Source organism: Sus scrofa, chromosome 5 (assembly GCF_054392235.1).
Source record: "Sus scrofa isolate SSC_HxYL_T2T_F1_AM1 chromosome 5, Sscrofa_HxYL_maternal_Yorkshire_Landrace_v2.0, whole genome shotgun sequence".
Taxonomy (NCBI): domain Eukaryota; kingdom Metazoa; phylum Chordata; class Mammalia; order Artiodactyla; family Suidae; genus Sus; species Sus scrofa.
Window position 1 is genome coordinate 5,831,535 of NC_139387.1, and position 18,314 is coordinate 5,849,848.

The 18,314-nt window shown below is 46.6% G+C and overlaps 1 protein-coding gene across 12 annotated transcripts in view; it reads left to right on the forward strand.

Annotated features, from left to right (window-relative positions):
* Positions 1–1,028: 1,028 nt before the first annotated feature.
* PACSIN2 (protein kinase C and casein kinase substrate in neurons 2) overlaps positions 1,029–18,314 on the forward strand; it is a 132,104-nt gene continuing 114,818 nt past the window's right edge. For all 12 annotated transcript variants that reach the window (XM_084955106.1, XM_084955111.1, XM_084955105.1 and 9 more), the window contains exon 1: positions 1,029–1,183. The gene's annotated coding sequence lies outside the window, so the exon portion shown is untranslated. The remainder of the gene's footprint in view (positions 1,184–18,314) is intronic.

The window sequence follows — 18,314 nt, forward strand, 5'->3', positions numbered from 1 at the left end:
CAAATGGACAGAACACTGTAAATCACCTCTAATGGAAAAATAAAAAATCATAAAATTCAAAAAAAGTTGCCTATGCAATATAGTAGGTCCTTCTTGTTTATCTACTTTATATGTAGTAGTGTGTGTATACTTTAATCCCAAATTCCAAACTCATCCCCCCCCCCAAGAACAGATATACTTGAGAAAGGGGAAAACCACTGTTTCTTCTGTCCACGAGAAGAGTTCGCGTTCTTCTAGTCTTTACCTAAAGGTAGAAGCAGTTTTTAGAGGGTCCGACATTTTGAACGGGGCTTTTCCTTTTAACCCTTTAGTTTAAGCGTGTCCCGTGTTGCTGTACCATCCTCGTGATGGTATCAAGTTGGTGGTGTGGAACCAGTTCAGGCCTGGGGTCCGGCTGACCTGCGTTTCTAATCCTGGATCTGCCATTTATTTCCTCTGTTCACGTAGAGCCACCCCCAGCAAGTTACCTGGCATGGGTTTCCTAAATCCTCGCGTGGTTTGTGTACACACACACACACACACTCACTCACCACCCCCCACCTCTGGCCTGCTTAAGCTAAGCCGGCTCAAGTGGAATATATTCTTGCTGCGTGAATCTGACGAAGCCCTGAGGACCTTGGCTTCTGTGAATGCCGTAGGAGAGGAAACTTTCAGAAAGTCTAACTTCCCTGAATTCCCAATCAAGTGCGGTGCTACCCTGGCGCGGCCCCCACCCTTGGGTGCCCGCAAAAACCGAAACACTCTGGCTCCGGGGAGTAAGCCTGGCGAATCACAGCTTTGGAGGGACTCCAGGAAAGTGACCCCGGCCGCCCTCTCCTCAGTTAAGTAGGCGCTCCCTATTTGATTGACAGGGGAAGTCGCCAATGACGCCCAGGGGAGGCCCCTTTGGCGCGCTAGGGGGCGTGCCACCTCCGAACTACTCTGGCCCAATCAGGGACGCCTACAGGGCCGTGGGGCGGGGCCCGGCGCCCTGCAGCCAATGGGGCGAGCAGAGCGGGTGCGGCGGGGGCGGGGCGCTCTGGGCTGGCGGCAGAAGCGGCAGCGGCTGGGTAGGGCAGGGCAGGGTAACGCGGCCGGAGCGAGGGCGGGAGCCGGGCCGGAGCCGGAGTCGGAGCCGGGGCAGGAGTCACCGTCGCGGCTGGAGCGGAGTGAGCGGCGTGTTGAGAGGCGAGCGGCGGCCGAGGTGAGGGGCCCACCGCGACGGTTGGGGCGCCGCGGACGGACGCGGGGCGCTGGTCGGCGGCCGGGCCCGAGCCCTGTCAGGCCGCCGCGGCGCGGCCGCGCTCCGCGCCCGAGGGCAGCCTCAGGGGCCGCGCCGGCGGCGCGCGAACTTCCTGTCGCTGTGGGAGGGGGTGTGTTCAGGGGCCACTGCGTTCAGGGGACGTCGGGGGGGCCGAGGGAGGGCGCCCGAGGGCGCGTCGCGGGGCGTCCGGAGGGCGGGTGGGGTGCTTGCGGGAGGCTGGGGGCCGGGGGTGCGGGGTTGGGGCGGCGGCGGCGCCGCGGAGGAGCGGACGAGTTCTCGAGTGAGGGCTTCTGGAGGGAGAAGTTGGGGAGCGGGGCCCGCGGGGTCAGAGGGCTGCTGCGGAAGGGCAGGTGGGAGCCCTGAGGAGAGACCTAGCGAGGGGAGGCGGGGAAGTCGAGGGGTGCCGGGGTTCGCTGGGGGAAGCGCGGGCGGCTGGGGGAGCCGCGTGGGAGCCGAGGGGCCGGGTAAGCGCCGGCGAGAGGAGGGCAGGGCTGGGTCCGAGGGTGGCCTGGAGGGGCGGAGGCGGCCCGAGCAGCCCGGACACATATGCGGATGCGCTCATTTGGGGCCCTTTGATGACCGTCGTCCATTTCCTTCCTTCCCACCCTCCCCTCCCTCTCCAGGCTCTATGTTGTAGGTGAGGCGGGGGGCGGGGAGAGGGGTGGGGGGTGGCCAGCCCCTTTTGCGAGCAGGTCCTAGGGCTGGGGGCGCAGGCCGGAGAGGCTGGTCGCCCCTGGGAGTTTTCCCAGATTGTCGTTTGGAGCAACGTGAGCGCCCTTCCTCCCGTAGGGTTCCGAGCCTGCCGGGGCATCCGGAGAGGCCTGGAGCGGAGAGGGGGTGCTTTCTGCTGCTCAGTTTCAGTGGCTCAGTTGGGTTTTTAGCTCCAGGAGCTGAAAACGCTGGTTTTCTGTTTCAGACGGAGGTGGTCGGGGGGGCGAGCAGCGCTGCCTCCTGGGGATCCCACGGAGCTGCAGCCTTTGAGGATGCTGCTCTTGGGTTGGGTGCCTGAGGGAAGGTGGCCTTCAGGTGGGGCGTGTGTGTCCCTGGGTCTTGATTTCTCTCTTTTACCTCAACTGTCCTGTGTTTTTGTGGTTAAGGAGGGCTGGCTGCTCAGAGTCTCCACGACTACTCATTACACTGTTTACCAAACACTCCCTGGCTGTCCTGATGAAAATCAGGAGACCAGCCCAGAGAATTTAAACCTAGGTTGCAAGCGGTGAGCTCACAAAAATGCCTTCCTTTCTCTGCAGTTGCTTCCTCTCCAGTTATCCCACTGTGCTGAAGTTCTGTTTTAACTCTCCCAGGATTGTCAGGTTGGAGCCAGGGCAAGGGAACCAACCCTTCTTCCCCTTCTTCCCTGAAGGTTATTACTATTATTTTTTAAATGTTATGGCTGCACCTGCGGCAAATGGAGGTTCCCAGGCTGGGGGCTGAATCGGAGCTGCAGCTGCCAGCCTACACCACAGCCACAGCAATGCTGGATCCTTAACTCACTGAGCTAGGCCAGGAATCGAACCCACATCCTCATGGATACTAGTCAGGTTCATTACTGCTGATCCACAGCAGAAACTCTCATTCTGTGAAAGTTCTTATTCTACTTGATTCCCAGTCCCGCCTGGAGCCTCTCCATAGAGGCATTGAATGGGAGCCAGTGCAAGTGGGGTTTCTCTGGATTCACATGGGAAACAATAATCTGTGTGCATTTAAACTTAATTCTAGAGTTTCACAGTCTCCTTAATGAGGTTCTGTTAGTTGAGATATGAGCCCACTGCATCAAAAACTTTTCTGTCGTGTGTTTTCCTTCTGACAATTGTCTTGAAGCTTTAAAGAAATTGGCCGTTAAACTGGTGATATTTAGTACTTTGGAAAGTAATGTAGCAGAGGAGTGGATGAGCGACTAGGTCTGCACTCTTAATCCACTTTTTTTGGAGAAGAGTAAAAACTCATTTGAATGGAAATGTCATTCTCAGCTCATGCTTTTGGGGAACTGGAACTTTATTACTTTTAGTTTCAAATTATAAGATGTAGGTCATAATATTTAAACAGTCTAAAAGTATGCATTTGTAAAAAATAGTATCTGGGGTTTGAACACAGCTTGCTGCTGTTGGCTTTCCCCCGTCCTGGATGCCCTGTCTAGATTTTTGATGGCCAGGCAGTTTCTGGGATGGGAGCTGAAGGACATTTGTCCTTAATTTTCTCATTTCTTTATTCACTTGGAAGTCTGTGCAGACCAAGTTAAGGACATGATGCTCAGATTTCCCTTCTGGTCTGGTCATCAGTTGATTATAGGATATTATGGAATATCAAAAAGATGACACAGATGTCTTAGTAATAGTAACAGCGCCTTGTCTCTAGAGATCACAATAGCATTTAGCAAGCGCTCTCCCCCTCACCTAAACCTCGCATCTGGCTTGGCCTGCCTTATCTGCCATCACATTGTACCCGTGGCTTTGTGGAGGCCACCCTGTAGATTATTTGGGTAATGACCACATTCACGTGAGCGATAGTGCTGGCTCAGTTTTTTTCCAATTAGGTTGTTTGGAAGTGCAGCTGCATGCCTGAAGGCAGCACAGCCATGCCTTAGTTACGAAGTCAGTTTGCATTCCACAGGTGGAGACCTTTCCTTATGGACCTGGAATGATTCTTCACATACCTGAAAGCATGTCAGTGCCTGAAACCTGTTTCCTGATAGGCCTAGTGGTGGTCCCTGGGATGGCTGTGTAGGAATTCCTTCAGATTTTTAGTTTTCAGATGATTGTGCTATACTGACTAGAGACAATCTTAAAAAGAAGAGTTTTCAAAGTATTTTGTACAATGCAACATTCTTGGCGTATGTATATTTCCAAAGGTAACTATTTGAGGGACAGTGGCCATCTAAGAGCACAAGTTTTGATATTTTGATTAAAAACACAAATGACAAAAACTCCTTAGTTAAATTATGTTAACTTGTATTTATTCCCATGATTGTATGTTTATCTGTTTGCTTAATAAAACAGAGCACCATGTAGTTTAGTTTTCTTGTTTCCTAGAATAAAATCTTTATTTTCAACATTAAAACACCATGTGGGTATTTCTTGACATTAGGCACTGAAAGAATAAGATATGAGAATATAGAAATGAATAGAATGCTGTCTAAGTGATCAAAGACCTCAGCAAGAAGGCTTTAAGAGAGAAAGATAAGGATGGAAAATTTTCTCTAACTTCAGAAGGCACATGTGCAGTGGTTTGTATTAACATACTCCATGGCTATATGAGATTTATGTGACTTTTTTCCTACTTGGAGTGGAAGGAGCATGGATGGAGACTAGGAGCCCCGGCTCTGTCCAGCCCTTTCCTCAGTCACATAACTTAAGGTCTCAGTTTTCATGTTTGTAAAAGTAGGGCCTTAGAGGTCCTTAACCTTGTGAGAATCTGATAGCAATTAGAGCTGTCTTCCCAGAAAGCGCACTTGGGGACAGCATCAGAGGCTGGACCCCAGACTAGTAACGCCTGGCTCATCCCATCTCTTAGCTCCCTCTGGCCTCTGTTAGTCTGTAATCCTATTTTCTTGGTCGTCTTTGAGCTAATAATAATAATGATGACTACATTTATAGAAGACACATCCCAAAGCATTTTCACCTGTCCTTTTTGGTCCTCAAAAACATTTCTGAGGGGTGTGAGTGGTGATGGATGGAGAAAGGGGTACCAGGCCTGCCGCCATTTTAGGAGGGTTACACAGCCAGCAGCCTGTCCTGGGATCAGCATCAGGGCTCCTGGTCGCCAGCTTGGGGTTTTTCCATTAGGTTTTGCTTCCTTGGTGGTTGTCATTATGAGTTATGTTTGGCAGTGTAAATATCCCAGAATGTGTCACTTGCAGAGGAAATATTTGTTCATCTACTGAAAGGACTGTTTTTTGTCTGAATTTGGATCACTGAACACCTTTCTGCCTGTCAAAAGGTTACTTACTTTGTTTTTGTTATTTCTTTGTGCCATACTTTTCATAGAGAAACGTTTGTGGGGCATGGGTGTTTTGAGCAGACTTATTGAATGTTTATCGATTAACCAGTACATTGAGATGATTGCTTTTCAGTTGCTTGGCGCTTGAGAAACTTGTGAAATAAATGCTAAGTGAAATTCCAAATGTTTGACTTGTTCTATCAAATATGTCCTCACAGACGAGACTTTCCCTGCAGCCTAAGGGGCCCCTCCCTGGGCCCAGAGCCACCGGGTGGGTTTGAGAGTTGGGTGTGGTTTGTGCCAATGACCATGACTGTCTAACAGTGGCTTCTTGTGGCCTTCTGGCCAGATTCTGACTATTTGGGGGACTTCCCCCCCCCCAGTTTATTCACAGAGTATAGAGTATTAGTTATATGACAGGCTTGTATATGCAAGAGTACTAAACTGTAAAGCCTCACAGATTTTACATGCTTTGTTACTGATGGAAAGAATCGTTGTAATAAAGATGTTTTGAATAATCGGACATGGAGGTAATGAAATGATATATGGTAGGTGTCACTCAGAGGTGGTATATGTTGTGTCTGATCCTGGTAAGGAGACTGGCCGACATCATTCACTCTCCAGGCATGGGAAAGGGTATTTGCTCATTGCACGGTGCCTTTCTTGAGAACACTGGAGAGGAGGAGGCTGACGTGCACAGCCTCACTGACACTGAACATAAACCCTGACGTCATGTGTCAGCTTCCCTAGGCAAATTGCTCACCAGAGAGAGGACTTGGTAGAGGCTAAAGGCAGGCAGTGAAGGCTGAACATGAAGCAGTAGGAAATCATCAGAATGTAGAAGTCTGGTCAGGTGATGAGGCTGTCAGAGGTCAAGGCCCAGGTTGAAGTGTAAACTCCAGGCCTCGGCCACCATGCAGGAGTGGCATCCAGGTAACTATATAACCTGCCACAACGCCTCCTTCATTATCTCTGCTAGTATTTATGGGCCCTTCTCTGACCAGGAAACTTGCATCGCTAGGCTCTTTTATTCCAGTGGCCTGTTGTCTGTGATTTAAATATTGATAGAGTGGCAGAGCTGTCAGTAGTCAGCTGGGGAACTCCATTAGGCTGCTGTGTTGAAGTACTTGCTTTTTATTTAAGTTTCACTCCCAGGGCTGAGTGTTTGGAGGGAGTGTATGTGGGTGAGCAGAAGTGGGCAAGGGGGGTCAAAGGGAGCCTTCCTGGCCACTGTGTACGCAGCGCCCCTGACGCTTGGCTCTACTCACAGTTCTGGGATCCCAAGATTATGGTGACTCTTAGTCAGGAGGCGGGTTCTTAGAAGCATTCCCATCTTGTGACAGTAGCGGATAGGCGTGTGTGCGAAGTTAGGGGCAGACAGGAGGGCGGGTCTGACTGCCCTCAGGACACTGCAGAGAGCTGACCTTCAGGGATGTGACTTTAGAGTGATTTGTCACTTTGCAGGTGCTCTCCAGGTGGAGATGACTGGAAGGGGCGTCTCAGGCAGAGGCGCGGAGTTGTAAGGAATGTGGGGCTGTGAGGGGGCCTCACGGTGGAGGGCTGGATGACTGGGTGGGCAGGCTTCAGGGTGTCAGGTTTGGACCTCCTCTTGGAGGATGAAGTTCAACGGGGAGTCACTTCTGGGTGGTACACACAGCAGGTGGAAGCTCTGCACAGAAGTGAGAGGTCAGGGATGCAGAGGGAGGAGGGATACTTCAGGTGGCTCATTTCAGCGAAGGTTACCTATGTCGCTGGAGGCTCAAGGATAACTGGGGACATCCTTAGGAAGCAGTGCTAAACTCTAATGAGAGGGGCTTCCAGAATGGGCTTGGCATCAGTCTTAGTTTCTTTGCCTGTGTTTATATTTTTACTTGATAATACAGCAGCTGCCTGGGTTCTGCTTCTCTTTCCATATGGCTTGTGCTCACAAATCCAGGCAGTTAGAGTATGTCATTTTCACTGCCAGTTCCTGCAGAAAAAAGGGAATAGTGAAGTAAGGTGTAGGAGGTTACATGGTTTGGGAGCCATGCAGCCCTGTGTTTGAGTTCCAGCTCCACTACTAGGTCACCGTGCTCTTCCTTGGACAAACGCTTCAACATTTCCAAAACCAGGACACTGACAGCCCCCTTCTCATATGTCTGAGTGAGGGAAGTGTGAGGGAATGGACCACAGACGCAGAGAGCTTAGCACTTGTGCCTGGTCCATGGTGTTGGCTCATAACTTCAGCATCACAGTGCAGTGTCTTCTGAAGAGAATTTGCTAAGTGAAACATACCTTTAAAGGGTTCAAACTGATGTTCTATTATCCAATTCTATTCAAAATCCTTCTAAGTCGTGTTACTCTTTTCTGAGCCTATGCGTATTCAGTATACTTGGATCTTTTCCTTGGTGCCTCAGGGTCACAGAGATGCTGTTGGGGTTGTTGACGTGAATGAGGCTTCTGACCTTGCATGGAATACCCTCTCATCCTGCCACTTACAAGCCCTGTCTTGTCTCTCCACTGCTTATTCTCTCTGGGTTTTGAGGGCAGTCCTGCCACACAGAGGGCTTGCTCCTGTCTGGGTTGGCAATTCTGTGCTTGAGTTGAATATTACGTAGGTTATAGAAAGCCTGACCCTGGGGTGAATGGATATTGTGACTAGACTTAGCGACTCAGAATTGGAAGGAACCATGTGTGATGGTGACAGTGGCTTGTACTCAGGTAAGGAAAAATATGAAGACTTGAAAAGGCAAATTATAGCGATACATACACTCATCACGTGTAAAATATTAAAATAATACACGGTGACTATGGTAGTTAAGGCTGCAGAATTATGGAAAGTTTCTCCTTCATTTCCAAATTGTTCCATTACCCTTTTACTTGTATTTAATTTTATTTATTTAATTTTAATTAATTAATTAATTAATTGGCCATCCCCATGGCAAGGGAAAGTTTCCAGGCCAGGAACCGAACCCCCACCACAGCAGTGACAATACTGAATCCTTAACCTGCTGCACTACCAAGGACATCCACCTTTTACTTTTAGAATTAATATTTAAGTAATAACTGTGATGAAAATAAACATATATAAAAACAGCTTTGTTTTTAAGCATTTTCATTTTACGGGGACTTTTCCCATAGCCCTCATTTTGTTTGCAGAACAGTCTTGTTGGTTTGCTCCCTTCTTTCACTGTTCAGAGGAGGATAAGAGGGAGGACTGGAGGGTTGGTGGTTTTGCCTGAGGCTGGCCAGCCAGGACCCCATGTGGGCCTCAGCCCAAGTCCCAGGCTCCCAGAGAGCATAGTTAGGGGGTCTCCGCTGGGGCCTGCAGGGTGGTCTTTATCATGCAGAATAAACTGTGTCTAGTGCTTTGAAGTTTCCTTCGCATAAATGAAATTTTATTATTGTAAAGTGATACTGAAACCATAGTTTGTGAACGTTTTCATATTTTAAACTACATTTATGTTCCATCGTATCCAATTATGTTGTCGCCAACTGCGTGTGCCAAGTCTGTGAGTTGCGGTCGTCAGAGGAACCACAGAGCAGGCTCCGTACCTCACGTGGACCTCCAGGCCTGCTATTAGTGGGTTTGGTAGCTGGCTGACTGCTGTAGGATGGAGCTGGCCTACCTGGGCCCTGTTTAGCTTGGACATGCTGATGTTTTAATTGAGGAGGCCATTGTGCCCTCTGTGCCAGTGAAGATGTCGTCAGCTAAGGAGCCTGGGAAGCCAGTGAGGAAGCCGGCTGAGGGGAGGGTGGATCAGGGTGGGGTCGCCGTCTGGGACAGACAGGCCTCTGGATGTTGGGGTTTCTGAGGGACCATACAAGAAGCTCTACACTCCTGCTTATTAATTCTTGCAACAAGATAGAGTTAACTCCAGAGTTCTCTTCGTGGCACAGTGGAAACGGATCCGACTAGGGACCGTGAGGTTGTGGGTTCGATCCCTGGGCTTGCCCAGTGGGTTAAGGATCTGGCTTTGCAGTGAGCTGAGGTGTAGGTCGCAGATGTGGCTCTGATCTGGTGTTGCTGTGGTTCTGGCGTAGGCTGACAGCAACAGCTCTGATTAGACCTCTAGGCTGGGAACCTCCATATGCCGAAGGTGTGGCCCTAAAAGGACAAAAGACAAAAAAAAAAAAAAAAAAAAAGTAGAGTTAACTCCACTTTACCCATGAGTAAACCAAGCTCTGAGAGATGAAATGACCTTCACAGGGTCACTGGCAGAGCAGACCCTCAGTCTGCCTCTGAAGCTATGCTCACTTCACTTATTTTGCTGTATTGAATAAGTGGATTCTGAGTCATTTGCCCTCAAATATGAAGAAAAATTTTAAGTTAATCTTCCTTCCCCACCTCCCAGAAACCTAGAAAAGAGGCAAGTTATGTGGTCTTTTTAAGACAGGGTCCATGCCTACAACTAACTTAAGATAATCTAAAAGTTTGCAATAATTTATGCATTGGGAAAGATAAGGGCACAAAAGGAAAAGGCTTCTAAACAGCTCTGCTGTGACTCCAGAGCTCCTGGCTTAAGTGGTGGGAGTGCTCTTGCCTAGCCTTTCACTAGCTACATTTTTTTTTGCTTTTTAGGGCCGCACCCATGGCACATGGAAGTTCCCAGGGTAGGGGTCAAATTGGAGCTACAGCTGCCGGCCCACGCCACAGCCACAGCAACTCAGGATCGTAGCCTTGTTGGAGACCTGCACCACAGCTCATGGCAATGCTGGATCCTTAACCCATGGAGTGAGGCCAGGGATCAAATCCAAGTCCACATGGATACTAGTTGGATTCGTTTTGCTGCGCCACAGCGGGAACTCCTAGCTATATTCGAAAAGCTGTCGTGTTATTGAAAAAGCACTTACTTAGGGGAGAAGAAATGACATTTCTGTAAAGCATTCATTTTGCACTATGTAAAATTGTGAAAGGGCTTCATGTTTTGTTGATATTATGATATCAAATGAAGATCATTTGTGCAAATAAATGAGAGCAGATGTTTGTTTTTATGCTTGTAATTGTCATTTTGTGTCAAAAGCCTTTTTTTTTTTTTTTGCTTTCTTGTCTTATAGGTCTTTTAAAAATTGAAGATACAACATAGAAAATAGAGTTTTTTGAATAAAAAGCTCTTTGTGTTTTACCCTCTACATGTATAGAGTTTTTAATGTTATCTTAGAAGCAGTAGCTGCCACCTACTTACTGAGTGCTTTATTCTAAGCTTCAGAAAAGAGAACGGCCTTGCCTCTGTCTGTCCTCACAGCAACACTAAGGCTCTGAGGTTACTAGTTTGAACATGAGGGTACTGCAGGGAGTGAGATCATGTGCTTAGTCCACGGTCATCAAGATTGTAAATAGGGGAGAGAATTTGAAGCCTGCACTGGCTGCATGGGCCTGTCTCCTTTTCATCAATCTACATTCTTACAATTGTATTAAGATTCTCTGAAATATTGTATCAAAAATTTCCCATATTTTTATCATTGTCTTTAAAAAGTTTTTTTTAGGAGTTCCCTTGGTGGCGCAGTGGTTAACAAATCCGACTAGGAACCATGAGGTTGCGAGTTCCATCCCTGACCTCGCTCAGTGGGTTAAAGATCCAGCGTTGCTGTGAGCTGTGGTGCAGGCCGCAGACACGGGTCGGATCTGGCGAATCTGGCGTTGCTGTGGCTGTGGCATAGGCTGGTGGCTACAGCTCTGATTCGACCCTTAGCCTGGGAACCTCCGTATGCTGCAGGTGTGGCCCTTAGAAAAGACAAAAAAAAAAAGTTTTTTTTTAGGAGTTCCCATTGTGGTACAGAGGAAACGAATCTGACTAGTATCCATGAGGATGCAGGTTTGATCCCTGGCCTCATTCAGTGGGTTGGGGATCCAGTGTTGCCATGAGTTATATAGGTTGCAGACTGGGCTTGGATCCCGAGTTGCTGTGGCTGTGGTGTAGGCCAGCAGCTCCAGCTCTGATTTGACCCCTAGGCTGGGAACTTCCATATGCTGTGGGTGAGGCCCTAAAATCCCCCCCCCAAAAAAAAGATTTTTAGTGGTTGTACAGTATTGTTAATGTAATGAGATTAAAATATTCCCTTGATGATGGACATTTTAGGTTATTTCCACTTTTTTTTTTTTGGCTATTATAGATGAATTCACAGTTTACAATTTCATATGTTAATTAGTTCCTGGGTATAAAATTCCCAGAAATAGAAATCTTGGATTAAAAGACAATGCGTATCTTAGAGTGTTTTGAAAGCCTCCTCTATTGCTTCTGGGTTTATCTTTCTGATATTTTATGGATGAAAAAAATTGAGGTTTTTTTTTTTTTCTCTCTTTAAAATGAAATAAAATGCTTTGGCCTTTAGAGCTTCCAAGTATCTGTGAGATAAACTTTTTTGTAAGTTTTTCTTAAATGAGTCACAGTTCCTTCTAGGTTTCTGGATATCATTTTACTTGAGAACGACATGGTTTACTTTCATAAGCAAGAAACAGTCTTTGAAAAAGTTCTTAGTACTTTCTTTGTGGATCACCTGAACTAATGCCGTACCTTCCCAAGGCTGTGAGTGTTTGTGGTTGCATTCCTTTATCAATTCAGCTGTCGTGATTCTCTAAACCAGTCTCTCTCAGAACTTGTTTTCTTTTCCTCACTTGAAATATGCATATTGGGAGAGACCATGCAAGGTTGTTTTTGCTGGTGTCATTCACAAATCAGGACAGCCTGGGGGATGGATCTTGTGTAGCTTCTAGATGCTGCTGTCACGGACATTCCTAGTTTTTTAGCTAGAAGCAAACAGAGAAGTATTGGGAAGTTTATACTGTTGGTGCTTATGCTTTTTTAAAAATTTTTTTTGAGGGGGGCTTGTTTGTTTTTCTGTTTGGAAATCATTGTATTCTTTACCTGGTTCCTTCACCATGGGCTGGCTTTTTCAACTTCTCCTGTCCCTTAGGTATACACCTGTGTGTAGACTGAGTGGAGTCCTGTTTTTCTGGTGGCTCATTTTATAGGGTCTGCAAAGGAAAAGGTGCTTAGCAGGAACGAGGAGGGCCCTAGGTGGTGAGCAGTGGCCAGACCTCAGCTCTCACCCTCAAGTCCCTTCCCTTGGATTCCTGCTGTGCCTCCATCTCACTCTTCCACCCCCAGGAGGCTGCTTCCTCTTTTGTTTTCTGGCCCCATCATGGGCAGAAACTCCTCTTTTTTTGGTTCCTCTTATCCTAGCTAAGAAAGTCTGATGTTCACACCAAAACGAAAGACATTTTTACATACCAAGGTAGAAATAAGAGGAAATAATCACAAACAACCCAGAAGCACAACAAGAGTTTTGTTTCTCAGGCACAGGTGGGTTTTCCATGCCATCACTCTAGGGCTAGTCTAACTGCATTGGCTCAGCTAGGTGCTGCCTAGCTTCCTGCTTCCCTTCCCCACCCCTGTTTATTCTGTCAATAAACCCAAATTTTAGAGTAGTGCTTTGCTCTTGCTTGGCAGTCTATGTTTTTATCACAGGTATGGAAATTGTACTTTGCCCTGGTTTCCACAGATGCCTAAACATGGCTAAGTTGGCTGTTGCCTGGGCAATTGGCTGAGCTGTAGGTTGTGTGTGTGGTGAAGGCTCTGGTAGAGGCTGGATGGAAACCCCAAGGCATCTTTAGGGCTTTTCAACCAAGTTAGATGGTCACTGCCAAGCCCTACTGGCACACGCTCTTAGCTTCCCTTTGTCCTGTCCATGTTTTGCCTTTTATTTCCTGAGAAACCTCTGCCCCACTGCCCCAAGGTGTGGCATGGAATGGATGGGGCTACTTTGTTTCAGAACATAGACTTTTGAACCATGAGGCACAATTCCTTAGCAGCCGTTGACCCCTGCTTTATTCTGGGTTGGACAGGCGCATGTTGTCCCATCAAGTTCCTCTAGCTTAGAACTGGGGCCAGTTGATGGAGCCTAGAGGTGGGCCTTGCCTGAGGGGCCCACAGAAAAAGGGCCTTGCAGTGGGGCCAGAAAGTAGTCTTGGCCATGCAGAAGTCATGGGAAAAAATAATTCGTTTGGATTATTGGAATCTTGCAATATATCTCCTTTTATGAAAACTGAGTAAAGTGGTTGGTATAGTAAGTTCCAGACTTTTGTTATTCTCTCTTTTGGATTTCTTTCTTTCTTGCAGGTGTGGGCTTGAAGTTGCTTGATTGCAGGTGGGCTAGTCTGTCTCATCGCTCCCTTTTATTTATTTATTTATTTACATATGTATGTATGTATGTATGTATTTTTGGCTATGGTGCGCAGTGGCTTAACGTGGGATCTCAGTTCCCAGGCCAAGGATTGAACCTGGGCTGCAGTGGTGAACACACTGAATCCTAATCTCTAGATCACAGGACGCTCCCTCACTGCCTCCCTTTATTTTATTTTGTTTTGTTTTTGGCTGCACTCATGGCATGTGGAAGTTCCCAGGCCAGGGGAATCTAACCTGCATCCCAGTGCTCCAGAGATGCTGCTGCTGATCCCATTGCATCACAGCATGAACTCCAGAATTGCTACTGAGTACTTGTGCTTCTTTTTTGTCTACAACTTCCACTAGGAACTTGCAGCTCATAAAATTTAGAAATAGTTGAGGGAGTTCCCGTCGTGGCTCAGTGGTAAAGAGCCTGACTGGTATCCATGAGGATGCAGGTTTGATCCCTGGCCTCATTCAGTGGGTTAAGGATCTGGTGTTGCCCTGAGCTGTGGTGTAGGTCACAGATGCAGCTTGTATCCCAAGTTGCTGTGGCTGTGGCGTAGGCTGGCAGTTGCAGCTCTGACTCAGCCTCTAGCCTGGGAACTTCTATATGCTGCAGGTGTGGCCCTAAAAAGCAAAAAAGAAAAAAGAAATAATTGAAAATCCAGAATAGACTTGTGGCTGCCCAGGGCGGGAGAGGGAGTGGGAGGGAGTGGGAGGGATCGGGAGCATGGGGTTATCAGATGCAAACTATTGCTCTTGGAATGGATTTACAATGAGATCCTGCTGTGTAACATTGAAAACTATGTCTAGATACTTATATCACAACAGATCAAGGGGAGGAAAAAAAATGTGTACATGTAGGTGTAACTTGGTCCCCATGCTGTACAGCGGAAAAAATAAATAAAATAAAAAATTAAAAAAAAAAAGAAAATCTGTGTTCTTTTTATTAATAGGTAAAGAGGTAGGGGGAAAAAACACAAGCCTTTAAATCCCTGCCTTACAGAAACTTAATATTAGCGGTATGATTGGAAGAGGTGGAGGCCTACTCTCAAGAGGTGAACTCATAGAGAACCCAGAAATAAACCCAGATACCTGTTGTCAATTAATCTTCGACAAAGGAGGCAAGATTATAAAATGGGAAAAAGACAGTCTCTTTAGTAAGTGGTGCTGGGAAAATCGGACAGCTGCACGTAAATCAATGAAACTAGAACACATCCTCATACCGTGCACAGCTTTATTTATTTATTTATTTATTTATTTATTTTTTTGTCTTTTTGCCTTTTCTAGGGCCACTCTCGAGGCATATGGAGGTTCCCAGGCTAGGGGTCTAATCGGAGCTGTAGCTGCCAGCCTACTCCAGAGCCACAGCAACGCAGGATCCGAGTCACGTCTGTGACTTATACCACAGCTCACGGCAACGCCGGATCCTTAACCCGCTGAGCAAGGCCGGGGATCGAACCCGCAACCTCATGGTTCCTAGTCGGATTCATGAACCACTGAGCCACAACAGGAACTCCACAGTGCCTTAAAGTTTTAAATGTAAGACAAGACACCATAAAACTCCTAGAAGAGAACATAGGCAAAACATTCTCTGACATCAACCATACAAATGTTTTCTTAGGTCAGTCTCCCAAAGCAATAGAAATAAAAACAAAAATAAACCAATGGCACCTAATCAAACTTAAAAGCTTTTGCACAGCAAAGGAAACCATAAAAAAACAAACAAAAATACACAAAGACAACCTATGGAATGGGAGGAAATAGTTTCAAATGATGCAACGGACAAGGGCTTAATCTCCAAAGTACACACAGCTCAACAGCAAAAAAAAAACAACCCAATTGAAAAATGGGCAGAAGACCTGAATAGACTTTTCTCCAAAGAAGACATACACATGCGCAACAGGCACATGAAAAAATGCTCAACATCGCTAATTAGTAGAGAAATGCAAATCAAAACTTCAATGAGGTACCACCTCACACTGGTCAGAATGGCCATCATTAGTAAGTCTACAAATAACAAATGCTGGAGGGGGGTGGAGAAAAGAGAATCCACCAACACTGTTGGTGGGAATGTAAATTGGTACAATGGAAAACAGTATGGAGGTACCTCAGAAAAGTAGATATAGAACTACCATATGATCCAGCAATCCCACGCCTGGGCATATATCTGGACAAAACTTTGATTCAGAAAGATACATGCACCCCTGTGTTCATTGCAGTACTATTCACAATAGCCAAGACCACCTAAATGTCTATTGACAGATGAATGGATTAAGAAGATATGGTACAAATACACAATAGAATACTACTCAGCCATAAAAAAGAACAAAATAATGCCATTTGCAGTAACGTGTATGGAACTAGAGACTTTAATACTAAGTGAGGTACGTCAGAAAGAGAAAGAAAAATACTATATGATATCACTTATATTCAGAATCTAATATATGGCACAGATGAACCTTTCTATAGAAAAGAAACAAACTCATGGACATGGAGAACGACAGACTTGTGGTTGCCGAGGGGGAGGGCGTGGGATGGACTGGGAGTTTGGGGTTAGTAAATGCAATCTGTTGCATTTGGAGTGAATAAGTATGAGGTCCTGCTGTGTAGCACAGGAAACTAACGACATCTAATCATTTGTGATGCAACATGATGGAGGATAATGTGAGAAAAAGAATATATAAATATATACATATATATATTATATGTATATAAAATTGGGTCACTTCGCTGTACAGCAGAAATTGACAGAACATTGTAAATCAACTATAATTAAAACATTTAAAAAAGAGGTGAACTCTGTCAGCTCTCCCAGAACTCCTAGGAGATGGATAAGAGGAAGGGGCTTTCTCTCCCTGGGGTGGAGGTGGCAAATTGCCAGTACCCGTAGAGGCTGCAAAGCCCTGCTCCCCAGTCCCTTTACAGGCTCCTGCTGTTGATGAAGGGCTGGCTTTTGGGGCTGTGACCTGGTCCCAGGTAGCTTTCCCTTGTAGAAGGTCCTCTTGGAGCAGCGGGTCAGGGACAAGCCCTGCTGCGTTCTGGCCATGGTCCAACCTGGTGTGCTGTGTGCTGTGGGTGTCTGTGGTGAGTTTATTATGCAAGGAGCTCTGCCGGCAGATTGCCTGGGCTTGAATTCCAGTTCTGCAGTTTATTGTGGATCCTTGGGCAAGTTACTGCATCTCCCTGTGCCTCAGTTACCTCACCTTTAAAATGGGGATAATGATAGAATTGTTGTGAGGACTGGGTAAATGAATAGGTGTCCTGTACTTGGTTGGGGCATTGCTGTACTTTGCTGCATTTAGTGCTGCCTTTGTGTGCCTCTCAGCCTCCCAGCTGTCCTGCCGTATGACTCTTTGATTCCCACTTTACAGTTGAGGAAACAGGCTCAACTTATTAACTCCTCAGACCCAGATCTGCCTGGTGGTTCTCTCTTTAGTCCATTGGTGGTTCCTCACAGGGACCCTGGTCCTCTAGGACATTAAGGGGTGATTACAAAAGGACTGCTCACTTAGGGCTGTACCTGCCATGCATATTTTATAGGTGGATTTTTTTTTTTATTGCCCCAGGACACAAAGACATGCAGACACAAAATATTTATATGTTACTGTATCAAAATGATGCTGTGATTATGATTAATAAAATACTAATTCATTTTATTTTTATTTATTTATTTATTTATTTTTGTCTTTTTGCCTTTTCTAGGGCTGTTCCTGCGGCATATGGAGAGTCCCAGGCTAGGGGTCTAATCAGAGCTGTAGCCACTGGCCTACACCAGAGCCACAGCAACGCTGGATCTGAGCCACGTCTGCAATTTACACCACAGCTCACGGCAACGCCGGATCCTTAACCTGCTGAGCAAGGCCAGGGATCGAACCTGCAACCTCATGGTTCTTAGTCGGATTCATTAACCACTGAGCCACGATGGGAACTACACTAATTCATTTTAAATCTTGAATTTATTTATTTATTTTTGTCTTTTTTTATTCGTTTGTTTTTTTAAGGGCTGCACTGGTGGCATATGGAAGTTTCCAAGCTGGGGTTGAATTGGAGCTATAGCCGGTGGCTTACACCACAGCCACCACAATGCAGGATCTAAGTGGTGTCTGTCACCGACACCAGTGCCTTAACCCACTGAGCGAGGCCAGGGATTGAACCCATGTCCTTATGGATACTAGTCAGATTCCTTACTGCTGAGCCACTACAGCAACTCTTAAAGCTTGAATTTATAGTAGCCTTTTGTAATCCAGATTTCCTCAATCACTGAATACTAACAGTACTATCATTTAGTGATCTAAAGAGCTTGCTCGTCTTAAAAAAGGGTTCTTTCCAGGGGAGAGCTCCGTAGATGTTTATTGTTACCTATTACTTTCTTTGTTGTTCGGTGTCTCTCCTCTCTGGCATCTGTGTGCCTCCTCAAGGGTCAGGGCGTGTTGGAGAGATGGAGGCCCCAGTGTGACGGGGCTGAGTCGTAAACCGGAAGCAAGGTTGGGAGCTCAGACAGAGTCCATACCAGCTTCAGACAGGAGGAGGGTCTAAAGGCTCCATGGGAGCAAAGAAGGTGCTTACATTTGAGGGATCGTGAAGAAATTCCATTGGGTTCCTTGATTCTCTGAGGCATTGATTCCCATTTACCTTCACTAGTCTCTCTCCTAGGGTGCCTTCCTTGTGTAGAGTGATTTGTTTTGTTTTGTTTGGGCTGTGCGTGCAGCATGTGGAAATTCCTGGGCCAGGGATCAAACCCTCATCAAAGCAGTGACCAGAACTACTGCAGTGAAAACATGGGATCCTTAACCCACTGTGCCACAAGGGAACTCCTTTATTTATTTATTTGCTTTTTAGGGCCGCACCTATGGCATATGGAGGTTCTCAGGCTAGGTGTCAAATCAGAGCTACAGCTGCTGGCATACATCACAGCCACAGCAGTGCAGGATCCGAGCCATGTCTGTGACCTATACCACAGCTCATGGCAATGCCAGATCCTTAAC